The sequence below is a fragment of the Chelonoidis abingdonii genome, chromosome 8, assembly GCF_003597395.2.
Source record: "Chelonoidis abingdonii isolate Lonesome George chromosome 8, CheloAbing_2.0, whole genome shotgun sequence".
Classification (NCBI taxonomy): domain Eukaryota; kingdom Metazoa; phylum Chordata; order Testudines; family Testudinidae; genus Chelonoidis; species Chelonoidis abingdonii.
In genome coordinates this window covers 83,136,664-83,150,415 of record NC_133776.1, presented here as the reverse complement: position 1 = coordinate 83,150,415, position 13,752 = coordinate 83,136,664, and the positions used below count along the sequence as shown (strand labels likewise).

At 44.6% G+C, this 13,752-nt stretch overlaps 1 protein-coding gene across 2 annotated transcripts in view; it reads left to right on the top strand.

Annotated features, from left to right (window-relative positions):
• The first annotated feature begins 432 nt into the window (after nt 1-432).
• ZC3H12B (zinc finger CCCH-type containing 12B) overlaps nt 433-13,752 on the top strand; it is a 37,715-nt gene continuing 24,395 nt past the window's right edge. Inside the window, exon 1 of one of the 2 annotated variants that reach the window (XM_032765911.2) lies at nt 433-504. The gene's annotated coding sequence lies outside the window, so the exon portion shown is untranslated. Of the gene's footprint in view, nt 527-13,752 lie in introns of both variants that reach the window. The other variant, XM_032765913.2, reaches the window with a different exon arrangement.

The following is a 13,752-nucleotide window of genomic DNA, read 5'->3' as shown; positions in this document are numbered from 1 at the left end:
AATAATGTGCTATTGCTGTACAAATGCTATGTACATTATTTTATTTTAAGTATCATTTTCGACTGTAATTTGTGTGCAGATGTGATACATTTTGTATTTGTGTATAACACTTGCAGGCATTTATTACAAATGCTGTCGTAATTAGTATAGGGACTGTGGTCTTCACCTGAACAAGCAGATTTGTTTGAGTTAAGTGCTTGTTAATTACACAGCTTCTATTTGACTTCTTTTAATTTAGGCCAATATATTGTACTTCAACTGAATTTTGATAATTCTAGCAGAAATAATTTTAAATTCCTTTTAAATAAATTATAATTTATTTTTCAGAACCTATTTCAGAAGTGAAATAGGTTCTGAAAAATAAATGGATACAGGAAATAAATAAATGGATACAGGAAAATAATAATAAATAAATGGATACAGGAAAAATAAATGGATACAGGAAATCTCTAAGAAGGGAGAGGAGTGAAAGTTCATGGAAATTCTGGCAGAGATCTCTTTCAAGTGAGTCCTGTAGACTTAACTGGTAAGCAGCCAGTATGAGAAATGCAAGTCAGTTAAGATTTCGGACTTTTGATCATCAGTTGAAGTTCACTATGTATATTGGTTATCTGTTTAATGTTCTTCTTTGAACACTTATCTGTGTCTCTATATGTGTATCTATAAATATAATAATCTAATCCTGGTGTGTATTTGATGACAATCTTTTGGCCAGGAGGATCTGTTGGGGCCGCATATGCACCTGAAGTGTTCTTATGCTCCGGAATTGAGGGCATAAAGATGGAACTGCCCAACCACTTTTCTTCCTTTCCACCAACCATAGCTAAGAGACTGAGGCCAGATGTACACTACAGACCTATAGCAGTATAACTGCATTGCTGCAGGAAAAATCCACAGCTCTGAGTGACGCAGTTATGCTGACCTCCAACACCCTATGTGGATGGCACTATGTCGACAGGAAGGCTTCTCTTGTTGGCACCGCTGCAGCCTCTTGGGAAGGTAGATTAACTATGCCGATGGGAGAAGTGTCATCACCAGAGGTGGCCGACCTGACGCTCCGGAGCTACATGCGGCTCTTCAGAAGTTAATATGCAGCTCCTTGTTTAGGCACCGACTCCGGGGCTGGAGCTACAGGCGCCAACTTTCCAGCATGCTGAGGGGTGCTCACTGCTCAAACCCCTGGCTCTGCCACAGGCCACTACATCCCTTCCTTCCCGCTCCCCTGAGCCTGCAGTGCCCTTGCTCCCCCGCTCCACCCGAGCCCCCTGCACACCATGAAACAGCTGATCGGCAGGTGCGGGGAGGGAGGGGGAGGCGCTGATTGGTGCTGCTACTGGTGGGTGGGAGGTGCAGGGATCGGGGGCCGGGGAGCTGATGGGGGGCTGCTGACGTATTACTGTGGCTCTTTGGCTATGTACATTGGTAAATTCTGGCTCCTTCTCAGGCTCAGGTTGGCCACCCCTTGTCTTCACTAAAGGGCTACAGCAGTGTAGCTGCACCACTGTAGCGTTGTACATGAAGACAAACCCTAAGCTTTCTAGAGTCTGTATTTCAATGCTGATTATGCTAGTTTTTGTACATTAATGTTAGGGTGAGTTGCCTGTTGGCAGATTTTTGATAAGCTTTAATTGTTTGGGAAGTTTTAATCTTCTTTCCCTTGCTGGGATTTTTTCCCAGTACAGGGGCTTACAAACGTCTACCCCAGGTCCAGTGCCGGGTTTACAATGGTGCCAGTGGCTTCATGAACCTGCGCCCATGCCCAGAAGGCTCTCCCTGGCCACCACTGGCTCCTCTTGGCCTGCCTGCCCACTGGCCAAAGGCTTCTCTCTGCCCCCTGGCCAGGCCCCAGTGCACCTCCAGCTCCGGACAGTCTCTGCTTACCGTCACCTGTGGGGCCCCACCTGTCTCCCCGGAGCTGAGCCACCTGGGACTGGTGCAGAAGCCTGGCCAGTCTCAACTAGATGGCTTGGGGGGGACCATGAGAGGGGACTTGGCTGGACCCCTCCTGGCAAGTGGGTCCTGAGGGAGCCCGGCCGGGGCAGGCCCTAGCCTGGCAGATTGTACCACTCCCGAGGGGCCAGAGCAATTTATGGCCCTGGGACCAGCCCTGGTTGCGCTGCTGGCTCAGCCTGGCAGGGACACAGTTGCTTCCCAGAGAGCTGGTGAGTGCAGCTATGCGGCAGGGCATGGGGGAGTGGGTCTCTGGAAGGCGTGGGCGGGGGGGGTGTTGCTGGACTGTGAGGCAGCGGGGAAGATGTGTGTGTTGGGGCACTAGGGAGTGGGGGTTCTGTGGGGGTGACTGGGCAGTTGTGGTGGGTCTGTGGGCAGGGGAGTGTTGGGCATTTGTGGGGGAGGTCTGGGGGACGCTGGGCATAATGGGTCCAGGGCGGCTCTGGCCATAGTGGGGATGTTGGGTGTGGGGGGCTGTGTGGTGTGGCATGGGCCTGCCCCCCGAGGGGAAGGAGTCTGCTGGCAGCACAGGTCTGGATGAACCACTGCATCTGGCAACTATGGTTTGTAAATAGTGCCCTCTCACTGGGTTGGGCAGAGCAGGGCCACTTCTGCCATGCCAGGCCCCATTGCCTTGGCTGGTCACTCACTCTGGGGACTGACCTCCCCACACTACGCTCCATTGCCTCCATGGGGGCCACAAATATGTTTGTCGCCAGTCTCACAAATGGTTAATCCGGCCCTGCCCAGGTCACCAGGTTTTAAATATTGTTCCTCTTGCAAGGCAGCAGTACTGGGAAGTCTCATATCCCCACAAATGTTCAATCTGTAAATTTTTTTCTAAGGCCTTGGCTACATTTGAGAGTTACAGCGCAATAAAGCCGCCCACAGCGCTGTAACTCACTCCCCATCCACTCTGGCAAGGCACATACAGTGCTGTATCTCCGTGGCTACAGCGCTACAAGTACTCCACCTCCCCTAGAGGATTAACAGCTGCTGCGGAATGGCTGAGACGCTGGTGCTCCCGTGTAAACGGGGAGTAACCTTATTAAGCAGTGATTGACCTCCAGAAACTCCCCATAATCCTTTTAAGTGAAGCTTCCTCTGTTGTTCCCCTCTTTGTTTTGTTGTGAACTCCAGATGCTCCGGAAGCTGCTTATCAAAAAAACAAACACAGATACTGTTTGCTTTGAATGAATAGAGGCAGGCAGGCAGGGGGCTCCCTTTGGAACGCCCACAGCTAATGTTTGTTTGAAGAGAGAGGTGTTGTGTGTGGGGTGGGGTCCATTTTGGTGAGCGTCTACTTCTCTGGTCTTGTGAAAAGAAAAGAGAGAGCTGCTATTTGCTTTCAGTGAATGAGAGAGGGGTGGAGAAGGGAGGGGGGTCGGAACTTGCAAGGCAGAGTGCTGACACAGTGTCGGGACTCCAAGAACCCACTCTCTTTCCCCCCACATTCCCTGTCACACTCCACCCCACCCCCCAGTTGAAAAGCACGTTGCAGCCACTTGAACGCTGGGATAGCTGCCCATAATGCACCTTTCTTCTTCGAGTGCTTGCTCATATCCATTCCAGTTAGGTGTGCACACACCGCGTGCACGTTCGTTGAAGAAACTTTTACCCTAGCAACACTCGGTGGGCCGGCAGGTCTCCCCCTGGAGTGGCGCTGCTATGGCGCCTGATATATACCCCTGCTGGCCCGACCGGCTCCTCAGTTCCTTCTTTACCGCCCGCGCTCTCCGGGCTCCCTGTCGGACGCCTTCATGATCCCTGGTCAGGTCGCCTTGTTACGCCTTCCCACCGTTTCCCTCGTCCACCGGTCTTGCTCAAGATCCGCAGGGCAAAGCCTGCCTCATCCTGTCACGCCGGCTTGGCGAGAGAACACTGGTACCCCAGGCTGCTCGACCTGTCCCTGTCGGACCCGATCCCCCTGCCGCTGTGGTCGGACTTGATCACGCAAGACTTCGGCAGGCTTCACCACCTGGACCTGCAGTCCCTCCACCTGACAATGGTTCTAGCTGGTTAAACCAGTTGGAGCTGAGCTGTTCCACTTGCGCAGTGCAACAGGTGTTGCTTTGGTAGCAGGAAGCCCTCCCGCGGTTGACATACCTTGCGAAATGGAAGCGCTTCTGTCTGGTGTGCCCAGCATGGTCACTCACCTGCTCTGTCATCCCCACCATCCTGACTATGACTATTGTGGCACTCAAGGAGCAGGGGTTGGCTATCTCCATGCTGTGAGTCCATTCGCCGCCTATCCACCTTCCACCGGGGGAAGCTGGCACTACCATTTTTTCCCACCCGATGTCTTCCAGATTTCTCAAGGGCTTGGAACGGTTATACCCTCAGGTCAGCCCCCTACCCCTACTGGACCTAAACTTGTTTTTAAATGGGCTCATGGGCCCCCTTCGAGCTTTGGCCACATGCTCGCTGCTGTACCTGTCCTGGGAAGCAGCTTTCCTAGTTCGCCATTACCTCGGCTAGGCGTGTCTCGGAACTTCGCGCACTGACTGTGGACCCTCCAATACCGTGTTCATAAGGACAAGGTACAGCTGCGACCTCACCCGGCATTCTCCCCAAAGTTGTCCCGCCTTTTCACGTGAACCAGGACATCTTTCTGCCAGTGTTCTTTCCAAACGCCGCACGCGTCGAGACGAGAACAACAGCTCCATACCCTGGACGTCCGGAGAGCTCTCGCGTTCTACATCGAGCGGACCAGCCCTTCCGTCATTCACCGCAACTCTTTGTAGCGGTAGCGGAACGTATGAGAGGCAGGGCAATTCTCTCTCCAGGCATTGCATCTTGGGCTACGTTCATGTATCGAGCTTGCTATGACTGGCTCAGTCCAGCTAGGGGGTCATCTCAACGCCCACTCTACGCGAGCTCAGGCCTATCTGCTGCTTTCTTGGCGCATGTTCCTGTACAGGAAATCTGCGTGCGGCACCTGGTCTTCTGTCCACACCTTTGCAAACCATTATGCATTGGTCCAGCAATCTAGAGACGATGCCACCTTCGGCTCAGCGGTCTTGCATTCTGCAACGTCTCGCTCCAACCCCACCGCCTAGGTAGGCTTGGGAATCACCTAATGGAATGGATATGAGCAAAGCACTCGAAGAAGAAAAGCGGTTACTCACCTGTGTAACTGTTGTTCTTCGAGATGTGTTGCTCATATCCATTCTACACCCGCCCTCCTTCCCACTGTCGAAGTAGCCAGCAAGAAGGACTGAGGAGCGGTCGGGCCGGCAGGGGTATATATCAGGCGCGTGCGCGCACCACTCCAGGGGGCGACCTGCCGGCCCACCGAGTTGTGCTAAGGGAAAAATTTCATCCGCCGAACGTGCCAACGCCAGCGCGCGCCACACCTAACTGGAATGGATATGAGCAACACATCTCGAAGAACAACAGTTACAAAGGTGAGTAACCGTCTTCTCCCTCTGCAAATGTGGCCACAACAGTGTGGGCAGACTGCAGCGCTCTCCTTACTGCTCTCTACAAAGGCTGGTTTAACCCAAAGCGTTCTACATCTGCAAGTGTAGCCTTACCCTTAAAGGCCTTTAAAAGATGGGAAGGCTCATTTACAGATGATTGTGTTAGACTGCCCTTTCTGACCAGCTTCAAATCCAGGTACAGCTGACTCTCCTGGACAAATTCCACTTCCATCAAGGAGCACTCTTGTGAGTTTAGGATTCATTAGCTTTACTATCTACAGAACTTAACGTTCCTTTGATGGTTGTGATACCCACAGTCACGTCAGCACTGGGTGACTCCCCAAGACCACCCCTTCCCCTTACAGTTGAACATTCTGGTTTTGGCAGCGCCTCCCTCAGACTTGGAATGCTCATTCTTTTTGTCTTCTCAGTTGCAACATAATGGACAGGGATCCCCTACTTATTTCTTTATGGCCCCTTCCTGGGAATTGTATGGATTGGAAGCGGAATCAAGAACTTGTTTAGGTCCAAATCTTATAGGGAACATGAGAGTAGGTGTATGTCCTGGTATCCTGTCCTGTGGCCCTCAATCCTCTTACCTTTACAACATCCCAAGGTGGCCTAGCTGGAATCTCTCAGTCCTCGTCACCTGAGTCATCACATAGGTACAAAGAATTTGTTGACAAAGAATCTGAGTGGTGGCTGAGCCACTCCACGCTTTATGCCCTTGATATGGCAGTATGAGGAGACTCAGAGCTCGCTCATGGCCCCAACAGACATTACTGTCCAAAAGATCTGATCACAAGCACATGGGACACATATGCACCGAAAGTGGAATAAAATACATATGGACAACACCTCTCAAAGAGCTTTTGTTTCTGCTCTCTTATTCTTTGCTCCAGGTGAGGTTGCAGCAGCTTGGGGGCTGCACTAACTTGTGACAGCTGGGAACAGTCCTGTAAGGATTATGTGCTAGCTGGGGATAGGCAGAAAACAACATTTTCCACTGCCCACAGCATTTCCCTTTCCACTAGAGGCTTCAGGGCGGGAGGCAAAGAATCCAGTTATGTTGGCCCTGCATGATGGGAATCTCAGCAAGGGATTTGCAGATGGCTTTTGCTCCCTGTGCAACACCTGCCTGTCACAAAGGAAGCTGAACAGAGCAGAGAATCTGACCCAAAGCTATATTTTGTGACTTCTTGACCTTTCTGAAATATTTGTCCCTCAAGTTGAAAACACTAAAAGTATACTTCTGATGTAAAACAATTAAGATTTTTCAGCAGAAATAAAACAGGATCTTGGTAAAATGTTCAAGACTTGTGGAAGTTTCATACTGTTAAACTTAAGATTCCACTTTATAGGTCACATGGGGAAGCAGGAAATGCATGATTAAACCAGCAAGGTTTTGTTCTTTCCATTCACGAGTGTTTTCACTCTAGTTAACAGAAGGGGAATTCTGTCATTTAGACTAGTATTGTATTGTAAGAAAAGGACAAGTATTGTGTATGGAAATAGGTTATCCTCAATACTCTATCTATATTTTTAGAAACAGCCTTTCCAAAACAATTTTAAATTGATGAAAGATGGGCACAGAGAAAGATATACACTATATAACACTTGCCTCAAATAAAACATAAAGGATTTCCTCCCTTTCATTTTGATGATTTTATTAGATTTTGTTCGTCATTTAAAGTGAATTTAGTGTTTGTAAAAAATACTGGAGAGGTGCAGCATGGGCAGTAGCAGTGCAAGCTTCTCTCTGACCATCCTGTCAATGTATCCTAGCCTTGACTTTCTGTTGAGAAAGGAAATATGTTCTTGGGATTAGAGGGTACATCAGGGCTGGTCTACACTACAGGGGAAAATCGATCTTAGATACGCAACTTCAGTTACGTGAATAACGTAGCTGAAGTCGAAGTATCTAAGATCAAATTACTCACCATCCTCACGGTGCGGGATCGACGTCCGCGGCTCCCCCTGTCGATTCCGCAACTCCACTCAGCTTGGTGGAGTTCCGGAATCGATACAAGCGTGTTCGGGGATTGATATATCGTGTTGCGATATATCGATCCCCGAGCAATTGATTGCTACCCGCCGATACGGCGGGTGGTGAAGATATAGCCTCAGTTTCCTTGGCCCTTTCATTCCTTGGGGTGTCTGAACAGATTGCCAACAAGGAAACCAATTGTGATAACTAATTGTGTAGTCACTAGGAACTGGAAAAGTACCATAAACTCACCTCTTGCAGACAACTGAACAGGCATGGCAAACTGAGTAATGGTTTGTATTAAAAATTAACTAAAAGTGGAAGGCTCCATGTTGCACTTCAGTCCCCTGAATCCATTAAATTTTTATTGTATTTTATTTATTGACTACAGCCTATGAGAATTAATAGAGGGTAGGGATTTTAAAAGAACCTGTGTGACTTAAGAGCACAAGTCCCAGTGAAAGTCAATGTGACTTTCTCACCCAAAATAAGTACAATACTGTAGGAGAAAACAACATTTCATGTCTACATTTCAAGTTACTAAACTGGATTTAGTATATAGTGAAGTTATTCATGTGCTTGAGTGTTTTGAGAATTAAGGCCTTAGATTGTAAGGTCTTTGGGACAGGGATTGTATCTTCCTATTTTTTCAGACAGCACTTTGCACATTGTGAAAGGTACCAGAATACATATAATAGTGCACTCTCCAAGCTGTATAGAGAGGGGAAGAGGGAAAGAGAGAGGGAGATTGATTTGTAGAGATTATTTAAAGGAAAGACATGCATTTTTCTACCTGGCTATTCTGTTTAGGTTCTTTTACTGTGCTTATCATCGTAGAATCTGTGTAGTGTGACTAGGCATCTGTCATGTGTTTGTTCTTTAATCCTCTCACTGGGGGCGAAGTGTGTGCTGTGCAGTGTCTTGTTTTGTTAGTTTAAAATACATATATACCGATACACCTGTTGCTGTGTGTTAGAAAAGGCAAGGTTAAAGAAATGGACCTTGCACTTGGAGCAGAAAGTAGTGAAGTTTGTGACAGCCCTTAGTTCTTGGGGGAGTTCATTCAACAGTCTCAGACTGTCCCCAGAAAGTTCTATCTTCCACACAGACAAGCTTTATTCTTCGTATTGAGAGTTCCATTTTGCCAGAGGAATGTAGTTGTTGACTATAGTCTTTGTCCTGGAGCTTTAGATGATCTTTTTAGATATCCTGGGCCCAGCCCATGCAGCACTTTGAAGATAAGGACCAAGACCTTGAACTTGATTCTAAATTCTATGGGAAACCAGAGCAGAGGACAGGTGTGACATACTCACAGTAGCCTGTGTTAATGAGGAGATGTGCTGCAGTGTTCTGGCTCAGTACTTTGTAGGAATGATTAAAAAAGACTTGGCAGAAAGTATTTAGAACTGTTCTTGAAGTAAAAAAGATTCAAAGAGAGCTCATAAATACTAAGTATTCTTTTAGATAAGGTCTCACTTAAACTATTAAATATGATTTTGGCAATAATTTAACAGCTTAATGTTAACAGTAAAGAGTAGTGAACCACATAAGGAAATAAAACCCTTGTGTATAGCAGCACATCTTGGATCACCAAGCATTCCATTTATTTATTATAGAGTTCCAGTCTCTTCTAGTGAGAAGATGCGGTTTCCATATGATGGGTAATAGTAGTGTTGCTTTGCCTTTCTGAGATGTTCTTGCTCCATTTTTGCTGAAACAGGGTGCTGGATAAGATTTCTGGAAGCATTTTTTTTTCCAGTTTAGCATCTCTGAACCACGCATGTTAAACTTCCAAGATTTGTAATAATGCTAGATGAAAAAATGAGTTTTGGAATATACTAGTTTTTCCTCGCAGAAATCAGTGTGTTTGGACTGCTAATGTTTTTAATTGGATGTCAGCATTTTTGCTGATGGGACTCTTCCTTAGTATTGCTTTGGCTGTACTGTAGTCTATTCTCTCAAATCTTCAAATTATGAATTAATACTGAGCAACGAAGTGAAAGTGTGTCAAACAAAGCTTATAAAATGCTGAAAACCCGTCATAAATGTTGGGAAAACAAAGTATTTACACAATCACTTTCCTCTCCTGACTGTTAGGACAGAAAATATGCTCAACCAAGTGTGGGTGACTAGCTGGCTACTGCAGAGACATGTTATGTTTCCCCCAAATTTGCAAGCTCTGTGCATGTAAATGTGGGGCTGGCTTTGTTTCTAGGCCTGTGGAAGTGTCATAGCTTCCTACTCAGATTTGAACCTTAGCGTTCATAAACTGAGAAGCTAGCATGAACCCTCTAAGCTTAATTACCAGCTTAGATCTGATATCGCTGCCACCAGCCAGGAATTTCCAGGGCCTGACTCCCTCTCTGGTCTCCCAAAACCTTCTCTGGGGGACACCGACTCAGAGGCCTGAGGTCTCCACCAAAGGAAAACAAGCTCCTCCCCTGTCTCCTCTTTATTCTCATCCCCAGCTCCCCTCCCTGGGTTATCCTGGGCGATACTGCTACTTAAACTCCTTGAATGCAAACAGAGAGGGCAAGTTACCTTCCCCCTCCTTCTTCCCCTGGGCTATGCAGTATCAAACTAGTCAAGCTAAACCAAAGAGATTTCCCTTCCCTTCGTTCCTTAGCCTACCCAGAGAAAAACTCAAACAGGTCTTAAAAAGAAAGCTTTATATAAAAAGAAAGAAAAACACATAAACATGATCTCTGCATCAAGGTGACAATACACAGGGCTATTGCTTATAAGAAAATATACGAATAAACAGCCTTATTCAAAAAGAAATACAATTTAAACATTCCAGCAAACTACACACATGTAAATACAAAAACAATAAAAGCCTATTGTCTTATACCTGTACTTACAACTGGGAAACAGAAGATTAGAAGCTTGAAGGTAGAAAGACCCCTCTCATAGCTGAGAGACAGACAAAAGACAGAGATCCAAACATTCCGTCCCTGAGCTTTGAAAAATCCGGTTTCCTGATTGGTCCTCTGGTCAGGTGTTTGGTTCCCTTTGTTAACTCTTTACAGGTGAAAGAAACATTAACGCTTAGCTATCTATTTATGACAGGAGGTTCTCATGGCAGTGGAGTAGGTGCAGTTCTGCTGTACAAATGGGTAGGTTGGATGGGATGTGAAGGCCACTGCAGCGAGAGATCTCTCTCTGCACAGGCTGAGTCTAGCTCCATACGGGGAATCCCTGTGTTCAGCTACAGCAGAGGAAAAACTAGGAGATCTGCTGCCACAAAGATCTTTTGATTTTCTCCTGGCAGTAGTGGGAATTTGTGGTATAGAGAGTTGTCTAGAGCCATTAGGCTTAAGTAGTCACTGTGAAAAGGTTCTGCAACTGATTTGTGGGCTACAGAAGTGGAAGAATTCCTTTGTACACACCCTTCTGGAGATGCCCAGTGCTTGGCACACTACTTGGTAATAAGTCTTCTTGTCAGGATTAATTGTGTCTTTATCCCAAGAGAGATGGAAGATACGTGATGGATTCTACTGGTGCTGGTTATGGCTTGGTAGAAACTGAGGAAGAGGGTTAAGGCGGGACAGACAGAACCTCTTCCACTGTAGTGTTTTCTCTGTCACTGAATCCATCACTTATCAAGGAGAGAGAATTCTGTAACATGATTTAGTTTTAAATGAGTTGGAAGTTAACTGGAGCTATTTTAAAACAAATTTATAATTACTACTTCATAATTATTCATTCAAAGATAATAGTGATAATTAGGTCACAGACAGTACATTTTCTGTTGCCATGTAAGAGGAATGACACAGCTGAATTCCCCTAGTTAACAATTTTCCACCAAGAGCTGACAAAAAAAAAAAAATGAAGGCAAGAAACTCCTGGGTGAGTCACGGAAGTGGGCGTGTTTTAGTAGAAGGAGCTTTCATAACACATCCACCAGTGGCCAAAGACTAGGAAACCTTGACACGCTTAGTCTGGCAGAAAGCAATCCTTGTGAATATACAATACAGCTTGCCAACATGGATTAGAAGTGAGCTGCTTTCTTTAGAGGCACAACAGAAGTGAGTATGCTAACAGCAGTGACAATGTTTGTTTTTAAAGTGGACTGTCTAGTTGACATGTTTTTAAATCAGTTTTGAATTCAGGCCAACCTGGCTTTCTGTTTTGAATATATTGTTTTAATTAAAACAATATCTCGTCTCTAGAGAAATGTATGCGATTTATTTGTGGTGTTAAAAAGCATAAAGTTAAGGATATTGTGGAATCAGGAAAATATGAATGAATTAAAGATATGAAAGCATGTTTTGTGTGGGTGAAAGAGAGCGCAATGACATTTACATATGGGTAGTACTTCATTTTTAGTAAAAAAAATATCTTTTGAGAGCAAACTTGGGCATTTTTTTTTAAGTCTAAATGTGGAAGTGAGGAGTAGTAGCATAACAATTCTCACAGATATTTCATTACTATTTTAAACCTGGTTCTAAAATTTGAGTAAATCCAGTTGCTTCCAGTTCTAGTTATGCTGTGTAAAATGTAATGCTTACAATGACTGCTATGTTTTGGTAAGCCTAAAATTTGTGAATAGAGACAGAAACTCTTGTCATTGGGCTGCTCACTTTACAAGATAGTAATAGCAGAGAGAAAAATAATAAGAAAGGAAGGTGCTCCTTTTTTATTCAGGGATCATATTTTTACAGAGTATAGCTATACATTTTATATTACTGGGTTATTATAGTGTTTTTAAGTAGAAGCCATTGAAGCTGGGAAGGTGCTTCTCAGCACAGGTAGACAGCCGCACACTAGCACAGCTATTTTTAGCATGTGGCCACAGTGGCACAGGTGACAGTTAAAGCTAGCTGACAGAGTACAATCCTTACCACCCCACTGGGTATGTACTCAGGTGGGTCTCCTAAGCTGCCACTGTGGCCAACTTACTATTTTTAGTGGTCTCGCTTGAACAGAGCTAGTGCATATCTTTGTGCCCACGCTGGGAAGCACACTCCCAGCTACAGTATAAACATACCCTGTATGGGGGTTAAGGAAAAGGATGCCGTTTCTAGTGGTTTAAAATATTGCATAAATGTTTCTCATAGAATTTAATTAGGTTAAGCCTCTAATACTTGGTTTAAACAAATTACTTAAAATACTTGTTTAAATGAAATTTCTTTATTTGGTGGTTAATGATTTTTAACTTGTATGCTCCCCTTCCACTTCAAAACCTTAAACTTTTAAGACTGCTTCCAAGCTCATGAATTTCTGCCTACTCACTTATGACCAGTTTCACACCGGTGAAAGGATTAGGGTTATTTTCCAGGGATCCAGAAATTAGGCATGATACCATTAAATAGCAAAAAAAAACCCCAAAAGTAACATTTCAATTTATGTAATCAAGTCAAGATGCAGAAAAATACTTATTTTAAAAAATACTTGGGAAGGGGATGAGTTGGAAAGATTTTAAAACTTGGATCTGTACTATTCTACTGCTTCTCATTTTGGGCCACATAATTTACATCAGAAATACAAAGCTTAAACTTGAGAAATGTTGTTCTTTGCTGAAGACATTGGGCCATATTGTTATTTGGTGTAAACAGGTATAGCTCCATTGGCATTAGTGGAGTTACACTGATTTACATTAGCTGATGATATGGCCCATTGATAACATATGTCTTTAATCTTTCTACACTGTTATTTTTTGGTATGTCCTTTATTTCAGGTCTGGGTAGACTGAGATGGCAAATTTGAGTCCCAGTTAAACTCCTGTCCCAGGTAGAAAGCTAGATGATAATACCCATACTGTATATTGGAAAATAGCTATTAAATACTTGACACAGTAGTTTACTGCAAGTATACCAGAGGTAACAATGTTTGCTGAACCTGTGGAGTTTCCATAATGAAGTAACAGTGTATACACAAGGTTGGGGATATGCCCTGGGTATATGATATTAATAAACGACAAGTGTATGTTTCTAAAAACCTAACAAAACATAGAAATACTCCTTTGTTTGGAATGGAAATCTATCTATCTATCTATCTATCTATCTATCTAAAAATAAATGAATTAGGATAAGTTTCTTCAGTAACTTATAGTACTTAGGATGTGATTCTTATTTATCATTTAACAATTCAAACCAAACCCTCATTTCTAGATTGATTGGCTCAAAATTTAGCCTCCTTTTATTTTTTCTTCTCTAAGTTTGCAAAGTTCAAGTAATTCTTTAAATGTGTAACTATTCTGTCAAGACATGCTTTAAAGCTCTTTTAAATTGCCAGATTCCTGTTCTTCATGTGGAACCCTACAAGAGCACATCACTATGTGCGCATAGTGGAGGGAGGAAATTGTTTTATAAGGAAAGCTTGTAATTTAAATTTTCCAAGGAATGAGGAAACTAAAGGTTATAAAAATATTTTGATACGTCGTGTGACTGA